At 35.9% G+C, this 17,441-nt stretch overlaps 1 pseudogene; it reads right to left on the reverse strand.

The window, feature by feature from the left end:
* Nucleotides 1-2,203: 2,203 nt before the first annotated feature.
* Nucleotides 2,204-15,186, reverse strand: LOC120881636 (annotated as a pseudogene).
* Nucleotides 15,187-17,441: the final 2,255 nt, after the last annotated feature.

A 17,441-nucleotide genomic window follows, 5' to 3' on the forward strand; every position in this document is an offset into this window, starting at 1 on the left:
GAAGGAATTCTTTCCATTCAGGTAAAAGATGTTTTAAGTAAAAGACTATGAAATGAAATAAACAGCACTACAAGGTGGTTAATAGGTGCTTGTTTAAGGACCAAGTAAATAACCATAATACATTCCTTACTTCCAAGCTCTACCCAGAATTTAGAAACAAGTATCTGAAAAAAAACATTTCAAGATCTCTGAGTATTCTTGGTCACTTAGTTAGAACATGTTTTTAATCACTGAACCTATGTGATAATTAATGATAAAACACAGATCAAGAACATGTACTTATTGAATCAAGGACATTATCAAATTTACTTTCATTTTTTATGCAAATATAAATGAAATAAAGCCTTAAATGAAATAAAGCCATAAATTAAATGGTTGCTAGCATTGTGTTTTAATTTTGTATAGGCTTGCTGGGTAAAGATCTGAATTTTATGATGCTTCATAGTGTTTACCCTCTATTATATATCCAGTCTACAACTTCTAGAATAAGTATGTCTTGAATATCCTAAATAACTGTAAAGTGCAGGAGTTACATATTTACAGAAATAAAAAGGCAATATACATGGAATTCTGTGGTTTCATCAAACATGCCTAAAAGTAAGACAAAAAGCATTCTGATTATGAGTTATAAAGCTGCTTTCCACAGCATTCTTTATTTCCTTTGTCAAAACTGTTGGGACTGTCATTTTTTTTTAATAGACAAAACTCAAATGTAGTTATTAGATGTTATGCCTTAAAGGATAATGTCTTCAAGTGAACTTCAAATGAAGACTTAAAGAAGGCCATGTAAGAGTATCATGAAAATTAATTTGCTTACAGAGAGATGTAAGCAACCAGATCTGAAGACATGCATACTATCACAATAGCCAAGCTATCAGAAGATAGTTGATAAAAGCAGATGTCCCAAGCCATTCTCTGAAGCTTTCTGCTATCGAGGTTCAAGAAAAATCAATGGGAAAATTAATTTCAATTGGCAAAAAGTAAAAGATATTTCCTCACAACATTAATATGTACCAAGTATTTAATCACTATAACGGCATAGACAAAACTTATTCAAATGTTTACTTAAAATGGGTACATTTTACAGCATGTAAATATCCTCTTAAAAAGCTGCATTTAAAAAGTTTATAGGGATTGTAGAAATACTGTGAAAAAGAATCTAAGACTCACCCATATATGGTAGCCAGGGTCATGAACTCCTTCCAGATTCAGTCGTGAAGACTTTTACCAACATGCCTTCATCAAACTAACTGAACATTAATACTGTTTCAGTATTCACCACACGTATGTGGTCATAAAAAGGCCTGTTCAGGGTCCACACATAGATTTTAGAACCTATCAAATCTGTATGTTTAACAACTTTATGACATGGTTCCTAGAATTTGCACATTTGAAAAACAGAATTTTTGTTTCCCCAGTCCTGATTAATGATTATTTTTCTACTCAGTTTTTCAAGCAAAATTCTTTCAGCTTTAGTTTCTATTACTCGGTGAAAGGTCCACAGTTTTACTGACTTCTGCTTTCCAGAATTCCAAATATTAGGGTATGCACTGATGACATCCTAATCAAGAATTCAAAAAAGAATAAAAACAATAAAAGGCTAAAGATCTCCTACTTTGGTTCATTACATCAGGTAATGGAGTGAAAGGAAAGAAAAATATGGCATTGGCACTTCCAATGTCACCTTCTTAGGTATAAAGGCAATAAGGTTATGTACTTTGCTAAAAAACAAAGAAAAAGCTTCAAACACGTTAGAAGCAATTTAATATCTTGAAACAAAACATGAGCAAAAACCAAAAAGGACTTTAAAATTTCACTGATGCTAGTGGTGCTCAGTCACTCAGTCATGTGTAACTCTTTGCAACCCCACGGACTGCAGCCTGCCAGGCTCCTCTGTCCATGGAGTTCTCCAGGCAAGAATACTGGAGTGGCTAGCCATTCCCTTCTCTAGGGGATCTTTCTGACCCAGAGATTGAACCTGGGCCTCCTGCATTGCAGGCAAATTCTTTACTGTCTGAGCCACCAGAGAAGCTCTGTGTGTGTGTGTGTGTGTGTGTATACATATATATATACATGTATATATACATACATGGACTATATACCCCATGAGGTATATAGGGATCACACAGAGTTGGACACAATTGAGCAAATTTCACAAAAAAATATATATTCCTACCAGGGAAGCCTAATAAGCCTTTTTTTATTTTTTAGGAAGACTCCGTTAAACAAAGAATTGCTTTATTAATACAAACTATTAATACATACCCAAACTATGAAGTGCTAAGAAATTTAAATATCTAAGTCATAGAAAACAGGTGGCAATTCAACATCCAGAGTTGACAGAATGCTTGAGGGAGACTGCAGCAGATTAGACTCCCACAGCGGAGGAGACATCTTCAGAGGCGAAAGGGGGCCCATGTGTAACAGCTGTTCAAGCTCCCTCTCCTCATCAAGGATCATGAGAGGCACTCCATTCAGGGGAGGTGTGCGATCTGGTGCTCCTCAGGCAGGTTAAAACTCAAAATCTAATGGATTGAAGGGAAATAATTTTTCTGTTTCTGAGTAGGTGTCATCTGAGGCAGGAACAAAACTTTTTGCTTTAACAGTCTTCTCAGCAATCTTTTTGGTAAAGAAAGTTGTCTGTTTCTGTCTGAGCGGTCCATTCATCTTAACCGATTTTTCTGTAGCTCTGTTGACAGTTTCCAAAGTCTTTCTGGCAGTTTTTGGTAAAGCTGGTGGAGCATCAAACATTTTGTCAACATGTGGCATTGAAACCTGAGATCTTCCATCTAAAGCTTTGACTGAAGGCACAGACCCCATGTTCAGCCTGTCCTTAGGCTGAACTATTCCTCCTTCTCTCTCTTCCTTCTCTCCATCTATCCACACACAGAATTAGTTTTCTAAGAGTACTTCCTGGCTGGCAAAACTGGTGGTAAGGAAGAAATAGTAAGAGAAGGGGTCTTATTAATATATATGTAAGAACAGTGATGTAGAATTTTAAAATTTTAATGTGATCACAAATATTAATGGTTTTGAAACTGAGGAAAAGAGACCAGACAACTAAGAAGTAACAATACATCATTTTATTGAAAATGTTTTATTCTTTATCTGTTTTACATAATATTTTGCTTCCTTCCTACTATTGTTGTCTTTCTTCTCTCTCCTTGACTCCTGACTTTTCATTCTACTTCACACTTTCTTCCTTCTTGCATTTATTAATCCATATATAATATGATTGCTTTCTCTTTGGGTGAACAGTTTATCAAGTTTTTATAGTTATGTACTTTAAATATTTTGGAGAACACAATTTGACATAAAGTGGATACCACTTAATAACAAGCTGTATTGTAATTGCATTTACCTCTACTTGTTTTAAACTGATCTTTGTCCAATACAAAAATCCTATGATAACCATTCATAAAAATTATAAGATAGCACACACAATTTCAGGGTCAGTTTTTCTGCACGTGGTTGAAAACACATGCTCTTACGAGGAATATACATTAAGTAAAACCTAAGATTTAGAATACAAATACTCTTGGAATATAAGTCTGTCAGACTTTGCAAGGGAAAGATAAATATTTCATTTATTCAATTTGTTCTTGCCTTTAAAAGACAAATACTTTTGAGAATGGCTGATAAAGAAGAACATGCAGCACTTGATTTCATGGAAATCGATGCTCTGTGAAGCCATTTACTAAACAGCACCTCGATTTCCTGAAAGAGTCAATGTGTCTTATAGAGGTTACCAGGAAGCACAAAGAAGGTCTAGTACATTTACGGAGTGCCATTTTTTTTTTAAATAGGCTAAATAATTTGTTAACATGGTTTTTCTTTCAAAACATTTTGAAAACAGAAGACTTTTAAAGTTGAATAATCATTTTAGCAAGGTGAATCCTTCAGAGATAACAGAAAAATCTTGGGAGATACAATTAAAAGTACAAATTAAAAATTGAGTACATACTCCATCATGAATGCTTCCACATATCTAAGATATAATTCAGAAGAAACTTACATAATAAAGCTGTCATTTCTTAGAATATATCATTTCATGAAATTACAGACTTTTCTTATCATGCTTATATTTTATTAAAATTATAAATTTACTTTCTCATTCACAATGGTTTTAGTCACCAGTTTTAATTTTAATACTCTCTTAAGTCTCAGAAAATATATATATATATGTACAATATAAGTAGTAGGTATGAATCTGTATATATGTAATAGGTATACAAGTATCTGTGAGTAGATAAAATAATCATATAGGTATGTGTATATGTACAGTAGAAATATAAGTATGCAGAGGGTAATGTGTGTGTGTGTGTGTGTGTGTGTGTGTGTGTGTGTGTGTGTGAATGTATTGATAGGGACTTTGTTTTGATTCCACATCCTGTAAAATGTTAAGTACTAAATAAGTAGGTAATGAATGACTTAAGTTCCAAAATTTAGTATTGAACTTAAACTGAAAAATCATTTTGTATCCTTGAAAATATATTATTCAGTTATTCAAATGTGGCTATTTCAGTTATCCTCAAATATAAACTTTTCTTCTGAATCTCATGCCAAAGCCTTTACTATTTTCTTGAGATGGATAAGAATTACTTAAACTGTGGAAAATTCTGAAAGAGATGGGAATACAAGACCACCTGACCTGCCTCTCAAGAAAACTGTATGCAAGTCAGGAAGCAACAGTTAGAACTAGACATGGAACAACAGACTGGTTCCAAATAGGAAAAGGAGTATGTCAAGGCTGTCTATTGTCACCCTGCTTATTTAACTTATATGCAGAGTACATCATGAGAAACACTGGGCTGGAAGAAGCACAAGCTGAAATCAAGATTGCCAGGAGAAACATCAATAACCTCAGATATGCAGATGACACCACCCTTATGGCAGAAAGTGAAGAGGAACTAAAAAGCCTCTTGATGAAAGTGAAAGAGAAGAGTGAAAAAGTTGGCTTAAAGCTCAACATTCAGAAAACGAAGATCATGGTATCTGGTCCCATCACTTCATGGGAAATAGATGGGGAAACATTGGAAACAGTGGCAGACTTTATTTTTGGGGGGCTCCAAAATCACTGTAGATGGTGACTGCAGCCATGAAATTAAAAGACACTTACTCCTTGGAAGAAAAGTTATGACCAACCTAGATAGCATATTCAAAAGCAGACACATTACTTTTCCAATAAAGGTCCATCTAGTCAAGGCTATGGTTTTTCCTGGGGTCATGTGTGGATGTGAGAGTTGGACTGTGAAGAAAGCTGAGTGCCAAAGAACTGATGCTTTTGAACTGTGGTGTTGGAGAAGACTCTTGAGAGTCCCTTGGACTGCAAGGAGATCCAACCAGTGCATGCTGAAGGAGATTAGCCCTGGGATTTCTTTGGAAGGAATGATGCTAAAGTTGAAACTCCAGTACTTTGGTCACCTCATGCGAAGAGTTGACTCATTGGAAAAGACTCTGATGCTGGGAGGGATTGGGTGCAGGAGGAGAAGGGGATGACAGAGGATGAGATGGCTGGATGGCATCACCGACTCGATAGATGTGAGTCTGAGTGAACTCCGGAAGTTGGTGATGGACAAGTAGGCCTGGTGTGCTGTGATTCATGGGGTCGCAAAGAGTCGGACACGACTGAGCAACTGAACCGAACTGAACTATTGCACAATAAGGACTACTGAACTACAACCTATTGTATAACCTAAGTTAAAAAACATCCTAATAGGACATTTCTTTTCTAACTTCAAGATAATCCACCATGAACAACCATCTTTCAAAGTGTCCTTCATAAGTTATTTTTCACAGGGTATTATAAATAATAATATTGCAATATTCTCATTCAGGTAAACATTTTCATAAACTTTTATGCATATAATGGCAATATTATATGAAACAAAACAATATAAGTCTAAAAATTATGATTCATTTATTCAAAAAAGCATGTTCCCAAGCATTGCTCTAGGACCCAGGAATAAAAAATAAGACAGATATGATCCATGTTTTGATAGAAATTAGTCTATCAAATTAACAAGACCATGAAATTATTTACATAATGATACAACACTGTTAGTCACATTCCATCTTGTGATAGAGGTGTTTTAAATTAGCTAAACATTCACAGAATTAACCTAGAATGAAAGAGCTATAAAGATATTACGAAGTATACCCTAAGATTTTACTAAGTAATATATTAAGATTTTACTGAGATATCGTCTAGCTTTATCTTTTTATGTATCAGTGATTCTACATGGTCTCAAATCTCTGACCTCAGCACCTGGAGATCAGGCTACTGATCAATACAAACCTCACCATCTCCCCTCCTGCCATCAGAAGATACATTCTCAGCTAAATACCAAGGAATGTTATAAATCTCTCTAAACAATTGCTCTCATACTGCCTTGTTTCACTTCTCCCCTACTCCTCACAGTCTTCCTTTCATGCTTATAAACTTCCAGTTTTCTCAGTATTTTTAAACTATTGGCAAATCAGAAATCCTGAGAGAATCCCATTGACTGCCTAAATGTGTCTAAACTGGGAAAGCATGACTTCTAGAGAGGTTCATCTGAAGGGCTGAATCTAGGGTGAGGCAAGGTTAGGCACATTGCTCTCAATAAGTCACACCCACTCCCTCTCCCTAAGGCCATATTCAGCAGTCTCACTGTAATGGGAATAATTCTCTGATCTCCAAGATGAGCTGTCTGTAACTATGCTCCATCATTCTATGTCAAATGAGCTTTCTCACTCAAATACCACATAATCCTAAATGCAATGAGTAAACATTAAATGGTTTCAGACATGGGAGTAACATAGTCACATTTGAATTTTAGAAAACCCTCTAAATGCACATAAGGGAGATAGTATGTACTATTCTGCTGAATAGTATGCAGCAGAAGGTTATGGTGGCATTTCAAGAGAAGGATGTTTGCTTGGATCTAGATAGTGGCTGTGAGCATGAAGAAAAGTGCCAGATCTGAAGTAGGAGACAAAGTCCTTGCTGTGACCTAAAAAGCTAAAGCCGGTATGGTTGAAGAATATTTTTTTCTTGCCATGAGTAAGTTGACTTCTAGCAGATTGCTAAGGAAAACAAAGAAGTAAAAATACCTATCTTAGAAAGTGAATACTGTTTGCAGATGACATGATCCTCTAGATAGAAAACCCTAAAGACTCTACCAGAAAATTACTAGAGCTAATTAATGAATATAGTAAAGTTGCAGGATATAAAATCAACACACAGAAATCCCTTGCATTCCTATACACTAATAATGAGAAAGTGGAAAAAGAAATTAAGGAAACAATTCCATTCACCATTGCAACAAAAAGAATAAAATACTTAGGAATAAAAGACCTATATATAGAAAACTATAAAACACTGATGAAAGAAATCAAAGAGGACACTAATAGATGGAGAAATATACCATGCTCATGGATCGGAAGAATCAATATAGTCAAAATGAGTACACTACCCAAAGCAACTTACAAATTCAATGTAATCCCTATCAAGCTTCCAGCGATATTTTTCACAGAACTAGAACAAATAATTTCAAGATTTGTATGGAAATACAAAAAACCACGAATAGCCAAAGCAATCTTGAGAAAGAAGAATGGAACTGGAGGAATCAACTTGCCTGACTTCAGGCTCTACTACAAAGCCACAGTCATCAAGACAGTATGGTATTGGCACAAAGACAGAAATATAGATCAATGGAACAAAATAGAAAGCCCAGAGATAAATCCACACGCATATGGACACCTTATCTTTGACAAAGGAGGCAAGAATATACAATGGAGTAAAGACAATCTCTTTAACAAGTGGTGCTGGGAAAACTGGTCAACCACTTGTAAAAGAATGAAACTAGATCACTTTCTAACACCACACACAAAGATAAACTCAAAATGGATTAAAGATCTAAATGTAAGACCAGAAACTATAAAACTCCTAGAGGAGAACATAGGCAAAACACTCTTCGACATAAACCACAGCAGGATCCTCTGTGATCCACCTCCCAGAATTCTGGAAATAAAAGCAAAAATAAACAAATGGGACCTAATTAAAATTAAAAGCTTCTGCACAACAAAGGAAAATATAAGCAAAGTGAAAAGACAGCCTTCCGAATGGGAGAAAAAAATAGCAAATGAAGCAACTGACAAACAACTAATCTCAAAAATATACAAGCAACTCCTGCAGCTCAATTCCAGAAAAATAAACGACCCAATCAAAAAATGGACCAAAGAACTAAATAGACATTTCTCCAAAGAAGACATACGGATGGCTAACAAACACATGAAAAGATGCTCAACACCACTCATTATTAGAGAAGTGCAAATCAAAACCACAATGAGGTACCACTTCACACCAGTCAGAATGTCTGCGATCCAAAATCTGCAAGCAATAAATGCTGGAGAGGGTGTGGAGAGAAGGGAACCCTCCTACACTGTTGGTGGGAATGCAAACTAGTACAGCCACTATGGAAAACAGTGTGGAGATTCCTTAAAAAATTGCAAATAGAACTGCCTTATGACCCAGCAATCCCACTGCTGGGCATACACACGGAGGAAACCAGAATTGAAAGAGACACATGTACCCCAATGTTCATCACAGCACTGTTTATAATAGCCAGGACATGGAAACAACCTAGATGTCCATCAGCAGATGAATGGATAAGAAAGCAGTGGTACATATACACAATGGAGTATTACTCAGCCGTTAAAAAGAATACATTTGAATCCGTTCTGATGAGATGGATGAAACTGGAGCCGATTATACAGAGTGAAGTAAGCCAGAAAGAAAAACACCAATACAGTATACTAACACATATATATGGAATTTAGATAGATGGCAATGATGACCCTGTATGCAGGACAGCAAAAAAGACACAGATGTGTATAGTGGACTTTTGGACTCAGAGGGAGAGGGAGAGGGTGAGATGATTTGGGAGAATGGCATTGAAACAAGTATAATATCATGTAAGAATTGAATTGCCAGTTTATGTCCGATGCAGGATATGGCACGCTTGGGGCTGGTACGCGGGGATGACCCAGAGAGATGTTGTGGGGAGGGGGGTGGGAGGGGGTTCATGTTTGGGAATGCATGTACACCCGTGGTGGATTCATGTCAATGTATGGCAAAACCAATACAGAATTGTAAAGTAAAATAAAAAATAAATTAAAAATAAATAAATAAATTAATTAAATTAAATTAAAAAAAAAAAGAAAGTGAATAGTGCGTTGAACAAAGAAAAAAGTAAATAAAGTGGCATAGACCACAAAGGTGGGGATAAGGGTTGTATAATGAAATATCCTGGTCAGATGATGCATCTTCAAGAACAGGTGATGTAGGTAACACCTCAAGGCAGTAAGGAATTGAACCACAGGCAAACTGAAGCAAATACGGTGGGCAGCAGGGCAGGAGGCAACAGACATTGTAAACAGGGACACTGACCCAGTGTGGGAGGGATGACCAGAGCACGAGAGCTCTGTGGAGAGGCAGCATGGGCCTGGGGGCTCTGCCCTCCATGGTTGCTAGCCAGCCTCCACTCTCGCCTCCCTCCCTAGATGGGCCAGAGCCAGGGGATGCACAGTTGCCAACCCCGGGGTCCCATCACCTTTGAACTCTATCTGAGTACATGGGGGCCCCCTGAGTTCCCACCTCTGCTTCCAGGACCTGGGGAGCCTCCTTCCCTGCCGGCCTAGTTCTGCTGTTTAGGTGAGTGAGACCCAGCAGGAAAGAAACTGGAGGGGTTGGAGGTAGGCCTGAGGTCCACGCATCGTCCCTGCGGTGAGGATAGAGCTGAGGACCGGAAGGTGAGATGCTGGCTCCCGGCTCCTCAGGACCTGGCCTCCTCCTCTGAGGAAGCCTGTGAGATAGCTAGAGCTGCACAAGTCGGGTGAGTGTGGGGCTTGGCCTGTGGGGCCTAGTAGACAATTACGGGATTTCGGTTTTTCCTTGAGACAAGTGAGGGCCACTCAGTTTTGAGCAGAGAAGTAACGCTATCCACTAACTTCGGTTTAATGAGGCCCCTGGCTGTTGTGTATGTATTGCTTATAGAAGTGGAAAAGTTTGTTGAGAGAATTGAGCATCATTTGGTGATGTGTCCCAGGATACTAGTGATGAAGGTGGTGAGAAGTGGATCCTGGAGGTAGGGATGTAGATAGAGATTTTTGTAAGTGGAAGAGGCAGCAGGAAAGAAACAAAAATCTGTTTATGTGTTTCCTTCTCTTTATGCCCCCTGCCTGGCACCAGTTCTCAAGTTAAGTGTGTCCCATCACCACCTTCTCTTCTTGTGTGCTTTTGTTCTTTTCTTTATTGATGATGTTAAACAAATCGAGTATACTTAAGCCTCAACTTTAAAGAGAGTGAAATATGTTTACTTTCTTTAGGTTTTCTTCTCAGTCACAACATTCACAAAGTCCCCAGAAATCAACAGACCAGGATGCATAGAGTCAAACACAGCCTTTCTCAGATTAAGGCTATATTCCTTCTATCAATACATTGCTGTTTTATGAATTAGGTGCATTTAGTCCCTGGAAGGAAGGTTGAAAACACGTAATTGGATTTTTTTTTTTTTTTACTGTTTTGAATGGTTTAATGATTATCATTTATTTTAAAATTTCTGATAGTCTTATAAGGAAAATATATGACTTTGCATTTATCAAAAGTGATCACATCTTTATATAAGATGAAGAAACAGTTTATCAGATTATGCATTATTTGGTGTCATATGATTCTTCTCATTCTCCCATAAATGAAACCATTTATAATCATTTATGTGTTGCAATTGCTTTTTCTTTTTAATATAGTGGGAAGGATTTCTTTGCTTCACTTGAAAGAAGAAACTTTTGGTGGTGAACTGAGTGTCCAGGGAAGGGAAGGAGAGAGTTAGGGATTTATTGTTTATTGACACTTTTTAGTTTTAGATTGGGCTTCCCTGATAGCTCAGTCAGTAAAGAATCTGTCTGCAATGCAGGAGACACTGGTTCTGTAGATTCACATGTAAGTTGTAAGGAATAATATAGAAATACCTCATTGTATTCTTTACCTAGTTTCCCTCATGGTAACATTTTGAAAAAAATTATGGCACAATATCACAGCCAAGATATTTATATTGATACAGTCAAGATGCAGAACATCTCCATAGCTACAGGGATCCTGTTTGTTGTTCTTTTAGTGCTGTGCTGGGCTGTCATGCCCAACTCTTCATGATCCAATGGACTATACCTGCCAGGCTCCTCCATCCGTGGGACTTTTACTGGCAATAATCCTGGAGTGGGTTACCATTTCCTCTTCTAGGAGATCTTCCAGACCCAGGAATCGAACCCGCATCTCCTGCTTCTCCTGCACTGACAGGCAGATTCTTTACCATTGCATCACCTGGGAAGCCCTGTGTTCTTTTGCAGCCATACCCAATTTGCTCCAAGTAGCTATCTTCTTCTAAATCCCAGCAACAACTCCTCTGTTTTCCACTTATATATAATTTTGTCATTTCAAGAATGTTAACATAAATGGAATTATAGAGTAACTTACCTTTCAGGATTGGCTTTTTTCACTCAGCATATTTCTCTGGAGATTTATCTAAGTTGTTTGCGTTAGTAGCTCTTTTTTTATTTCTGAGTAATTTTGCATGGTATAGATATCACACAACTACTTTAACTGTTCACCAGTTAAACATCTGGGTCATTTCCAGTGTTTAGGCTATTACTATTAAAGCTGATATAAAATATTTAGACACAAGTTTTGTTGTGAACATACATGTTCATTTCTTTAGGATAAATGTCCAAGAGTGCAATTTCTGAGTAGTATGGTAGTTGCATGTTTAGTTTTATAAAAACTGAAAAACTTTTTGAAGTGACTGTACCATTTTACATTCTCATCAGCAGTGTATGAGTGATCTAGTTTCTATGAATCCTTACCAGTACTTGGTGCTGTCACTATAATTTTATTTTAGGCATTCTGGTAACTAATATCTCATTGTGGTTTTAATTGACTTTATTTGCCATCTGTATGTCCTCATTAGTTAAAAGTCTCTTCTGCCCATTTTCTAATTGGATTATTTGTTTTTATTATTATTATTATCATTGAGTTTTGAGACTTCTTTATACATTCTAAACACTTGACCTTTGTTGCTGGTACTTCCAGTGCTATGTTGAATGAATGGTGAGAGTAGATATCCTTATCTTGTTCTGTGTAGATTTAAGCATTTATTCTTTGGCTATTAAATATAATGTTAGCTATACATATATTTTGGAGAAGGCAATGGCACCCCACTCCAGTACTCTTGCCAGGAAAATCCCATGAACAAAGGGGCCTGGTGGGCTGCAGTCCATGGGGTCGCTAGGAGTCAGACACAACTAAGTGACTTCACTTTCACTTTTCACTTTCATGCATTGGAGAAGGAAATGGCAACCCACTCCAGTGTTTTTGCCTGGAGAATCCCAGGGACAGGGGAGCCTGGTAGGCTGCCATCTATGGGGTCGCACAGAGTCGGACATGACTGAAGCGACTTAGCAGCAGCAGCAGCAGCAGCATACATATATTTTTGTTGTAGATGCTTTTCATCAAGCTTATTCTTATTTTTATCATATATAGATGTTAAAATTTGCCAAAAGCTTTTGCTGTATATGTTGATATAAGCATGTTGAGGTAAGGAGTAGATAGGCCCCAGACGGAACAGCTGCAAATGCTAATTCTTTGAGATGGGATGCTAATGAGAGCATTGAGCCCTGGCCTGGGTGCATTCTTGTGGATTTCCCAGCTGGACACATGCACAGAGAAGGCCCTCAGTCTAGGGGAAGGACAAATGGAGGAAGAAGATGCCAGCTGTAATTCATATTGGCTGAGATACATGCACACTCCAGAACCAAATATGGGGATGATTGGCCAGAGAGAACCTGGAAAACTGTCCCATGTAAGAACCCTAAGTCACCCTCATAACATGTAAGTCATTCAGAACCCACCTGTGTTCTTTCACTGGTAGTTTGCTCTCAATAAACACTTTTATCTTTTTCACAATTTTGGTTTCTTCACTGAATTCTGTCTTCAAAGACAACAAGAACCAAGGTCCTTCTTCCATCTTTTCACTGCCAGAATCAATGTGAATTTTAACTTCTATAATCTGTTGATATAGTGGATTACACTGATTTATGTTCAAATACTGACCAAGCTTTGCATATATGGAATAAACTATACTTGATCATTTCTAATTCTTTTAACTATTGTCAGATTCTACTTGCTAATAATCTGTTAAGGATCTCAGCCTCTGCATACATGAGGAATGTATGTTTGTAGTTTCCTTTTTGGGGGGTACTGACTTTTTGCCTTATTTTGATATTTAAGTAGTACTAGTTTCATAAAATGAATTGGAAATTTTTATAATCTTTTATATTTTTTGAGTTTGTGTTCATTCTTTTATGGTAGAATTCTCCAGTGAAACCCTTTGGACCTGGGTATTTCTTTTTTGGGATGTTCAAAATTGTGAACTCAGTTTCTTTACTATTCATAGGGCTACTTAAATTACCTATTTCATATTAAATTAATTTTGAGAGCTCGTGCTTCTTCTTCTTTTTTCTTTAATTGCTCCATTTCTTCCTTGTGTCAAATCCACTTGTGTAAAGTTGTTCATAGTATTTCCTTGTTATTATTTTGATTCCTGAAGTGTCTATTGTGATATTCTCTATTTCATTCTTGATATTAGTAATTTGCATCTTTTTTTTTCCAGTTTTGCTAGAGGTTTGTCCAATTGTAATATCTTTTCAAGGAACCAGCTCTTTCTTCTCTCTTCATTGATACTTCTATATTGTCTTCTGTTTTCAAATAAATTTAAATCTGCTCTTATCTTTACTATATCCATCCTTCTGCTTGCTTTGGGTTTATATGTGTCTTCTTTTCCTATTTTTTTAAGATTAGACTTAGATTATTTATTTGTGATATTTCTTTTCTAAGAGTCTGAGCGACTGAACTGAACTGAACTGAATATATGCATTTAGTGCTATAAGCTTTCCTCTCTTCATTGCTTTTGGTTTGTCCCTTAAATTTGGTATGTTTTATTTGCATTTCATTCAGTTCATTAAAAAAAGAAATTCCCTTGAGACATTCTCCTTGGCACATGGATTATTTAGAATTGTGTTTTTTAGTTTCTAAGACTTTGGAGATTTATCTGGTATCTTTCTACTATTGATTTCTGGTTTTACTTCATTGTGGTCAGAAAATGCACTCATGATTTCTGCTCTTTATATTTGTTTATTTCCCAGAATATGGCCTATCTTGGTGTATATTCTGAAGACGGGCATGAAAATAATGTATACTGCTGCTGTTCAGTGAAGTCTTAAATAAATTTTAATTAGATCTAGTTGGTGTGGTACAGAGTTTATATATCCTTACTGATTTTTTGTCCAGTTGTTCTATCAATTGTTGAGGAAAGATGGGTGAAATAGCTATAATTGTAGGTTTTTCTATTTCTACTTTTAGTTTTACTTACTTTTGCTTCATATATTTTGCAGCTTCATTTTTTGATGCATATTTATTTAGGATTGCTGGAATTGCTGTATTTTCTTTTTGAATAAGCCTTAATATATAATGTCCCTCTCTGTCCTTATTAGTTTTATTTTCTCTGAAGTTGATTTATTTTGATATTTACATCACAAGTCTCTCTTTCCCTTATAAAGTGTTTATATGATACATATTTTTCCATTCTTATACTTCTAGCTTTTTATACATGAAATGATTTTCTTATTAACAGCATATTGTTGGGTCATAGTTTTTAACTGAATCTGTCTTTGTGTTTTAATTGGTGTATTTATATCACTTACAGCATATTTAATATGTTAAGGCTTAAGCTTGCCTTTTTCTCCTATTTGTGTTTTTTTTTTTTTTTTCTGAATGTATCTTTCTAGTTATTTTGAGCATATCTTTGTATAGTTTTTCTTAATTGATTTATTAATTGTATATATTGCATTATATATACATATGTATTATCACAGTCAATTGGAGTCATTCTTTTAAAAATTTTGTGAAGTATAGAACACTCATTTCTCTGTATATCTTTCATCTTCTATTTGTAATTGTTTTAAACACTTTTTTACATGCATTTGGAACCACATAGGATAGTCTTATGATATTTGCTTTAATCTTCAAACTTAAAATATTCAGGAGTAGAGGGGAAATTTGTTCCATTTACCCATATTTTGCTTACCATCCATGTTCTTTTTCCCTACCTGTTGTTTCAAGGTTCCTTATTTTATCATTTCCTTTCTGCTTAAAAAAAAACTTCCTTTAGCTAGTTTTTTAGGGGAGATCTTTTGATGACAAATTCTCTTAGTTTTTCCTCATTGGAGAGTGTTTTGATTTCCCTTTCATTTCTGAAGGATATTTTTGTTGGGTATAAGATGCTGAATGACAGTTCCTTCCTCTTGTGCCCATTTCTTTTGTCTTCTGTGGTTTCTGATAGGCAATAGTCTGTCATTTGAACTGTTTTTCCCTTATAGATATAGCGTCATTTTCCTCTGACTGATTTCAGGATATTTTCTTTGTTTTCAGCTTTCATCTTAATTATGGTATCCTGATGTGGATTCCCTTAGGTTTCTCCTGTTTGTGGTTATTATTTCTAGAGTCCATAGGTTCATATCTCTTGTTATATTTTAAAATTTTCAGTTGTTATTTCTTCAAGTATTTGTCAGTGCTGCCCTGTTTTCTCTCCATCCACAACTATGATGACAAAAATAACAGATCTTTATTATAGTCCAAAAGATGTCTGAGGTTTTGGATTTTTCCCATCCTATTTTTAATTAGTTCAGATGGACAATTTTTATTGTTCTGTCTTCCATGTCACTGATTCTTTCTTTTGCATCTTTCTTCTAAAATTTTCATTTGGTGGTTTTTTTTATGCTTTGTTTCTTTACCAAAACTTTCTATTTATTTTCTAAATCTTTCTAATATTTTTAAAAATTTTTCAAGAGTGACTTTAAATGCTTGTTGAAATACTTTTACCATGACTGCTTGACAATCTTTGTGAGACAGTTGTGAGCCAACATCTCAGTGTTGGCATCTATTGATTGTCTCTTTTCATTTAGTTAGAAGTCTTCCTGGTAGTTGGATAATGAACCGTTTGTGATTGAAACCTGAATATTTAGTATTATATTGTGAGAGCTTACATCTTTACTTAAATCTTCTGTTTTAATTGGCTTTATTTGATACTTCTTGCTTCATTGGGGAAAATAAAAGTACCTTCTTATTACTACTAGATAGAGGTAGAAGTCCAGTTTTCCCTACTTGGTCTGCATTGACACATGAGGGGAAGGATTCTCATTTTACTGCATGAGGGTGGAGCTTCTGGCTCCCCAAGTATCTACAAATGCTGCATTGGGGGGTGACCTTATTTGTAGCAAGTGATGGTGAAAGTCTCGACTCCATTAAGCCTTCTTTAACACCTTGCTAGAGGGGAAAGGGCGGGGCATCTGGTTACTACCCAGAGAGGGGTCAAGTCCAGACTCCCCATGTGATCTTTACTGCAGCAATCTCAATAGGGGTATAGAGACACTTTAGTACATACTGGTGAGGGCAGAAGTCTCTCCTCCCCACTCTGCTTTTGCTGTTATGGTTGGCTTTGGACTACAGTTTTGTTTGCTTTTTTACTGTAGTATAGTGGTTATTATATAAAAGTATTTTTGTCTTGTTTAGGCTCTTCCTTTCTAGGGATTTTTTTAAATCAACCAAAAATATAATAAATTGCTTATATCCATGTGATATGTAGGATCTGAATATCAATATGTAAAGTAAGGTTAAATAAGGTGTTATACTGAGAAGAGAGGCACTGAAATGAATTGTAGTGGAGATTAAGGCTCAGAAGCTCCATTAGTCCACAATTATTGCCACCAAGTACTTAAATTCTTGGGATAGGAGAAGCTTGGGAAATGCTAACGGAATTAAGAAATCTAAGAAACCTAGTCATGTAGTGCAAGTCAGGTGGAATAATCATTTAAACTTTTCTGATATCTGTGGTGCTCATCTAAAAAAATGAGGGGGTGGATTGGTTAATCTTTCAGTGAATTTTTCTAGCAATGTAATTCATTCTGTAGTTCTGCTAAATCATCATACATACAAAGATAAATCAATTTTTTTTCTGTTGAGTTTAGTGAAATTAAAAGAAACTTACTCATATCTAGTTGAGCAAATCACAGTATGATTCAAACATTATTCAACACTAACCTGTGACAATATTTGAGAATACATTTTCAATCAGTTTAAGTTATAAATAAAACATAAATTATTTAAAAGTGATACAACCTGTTGAACCAATCAAAACTTGCCTGTTCTGTGTAACTATGTCTCTTATCTTAAAAAAAACAAACAGTTTTTATCAATTAATGGACCATTATCAATCCAATAAATACTGAAATACAAAGAACTAAGCAACTCTGTGGAAAAGACAAATCATATATTTTTCACAGGATGTTAT

This window comes from Oryx dammah, unplaced genomic scaffold, assembly GCF_014754425.2.
Source record: "Oryx dammah isolate SB20612 unplaced genomic scaffold, SCBI_Odam_1.1 HiC_scaffold_2, whole genome shotgun sequence".
Lineage (NCBI taxonomy): Eukaryota > Metazoa > Chordata > Mammalia > Artiodactyla > Bovidae > Oryx > Oryx dammah.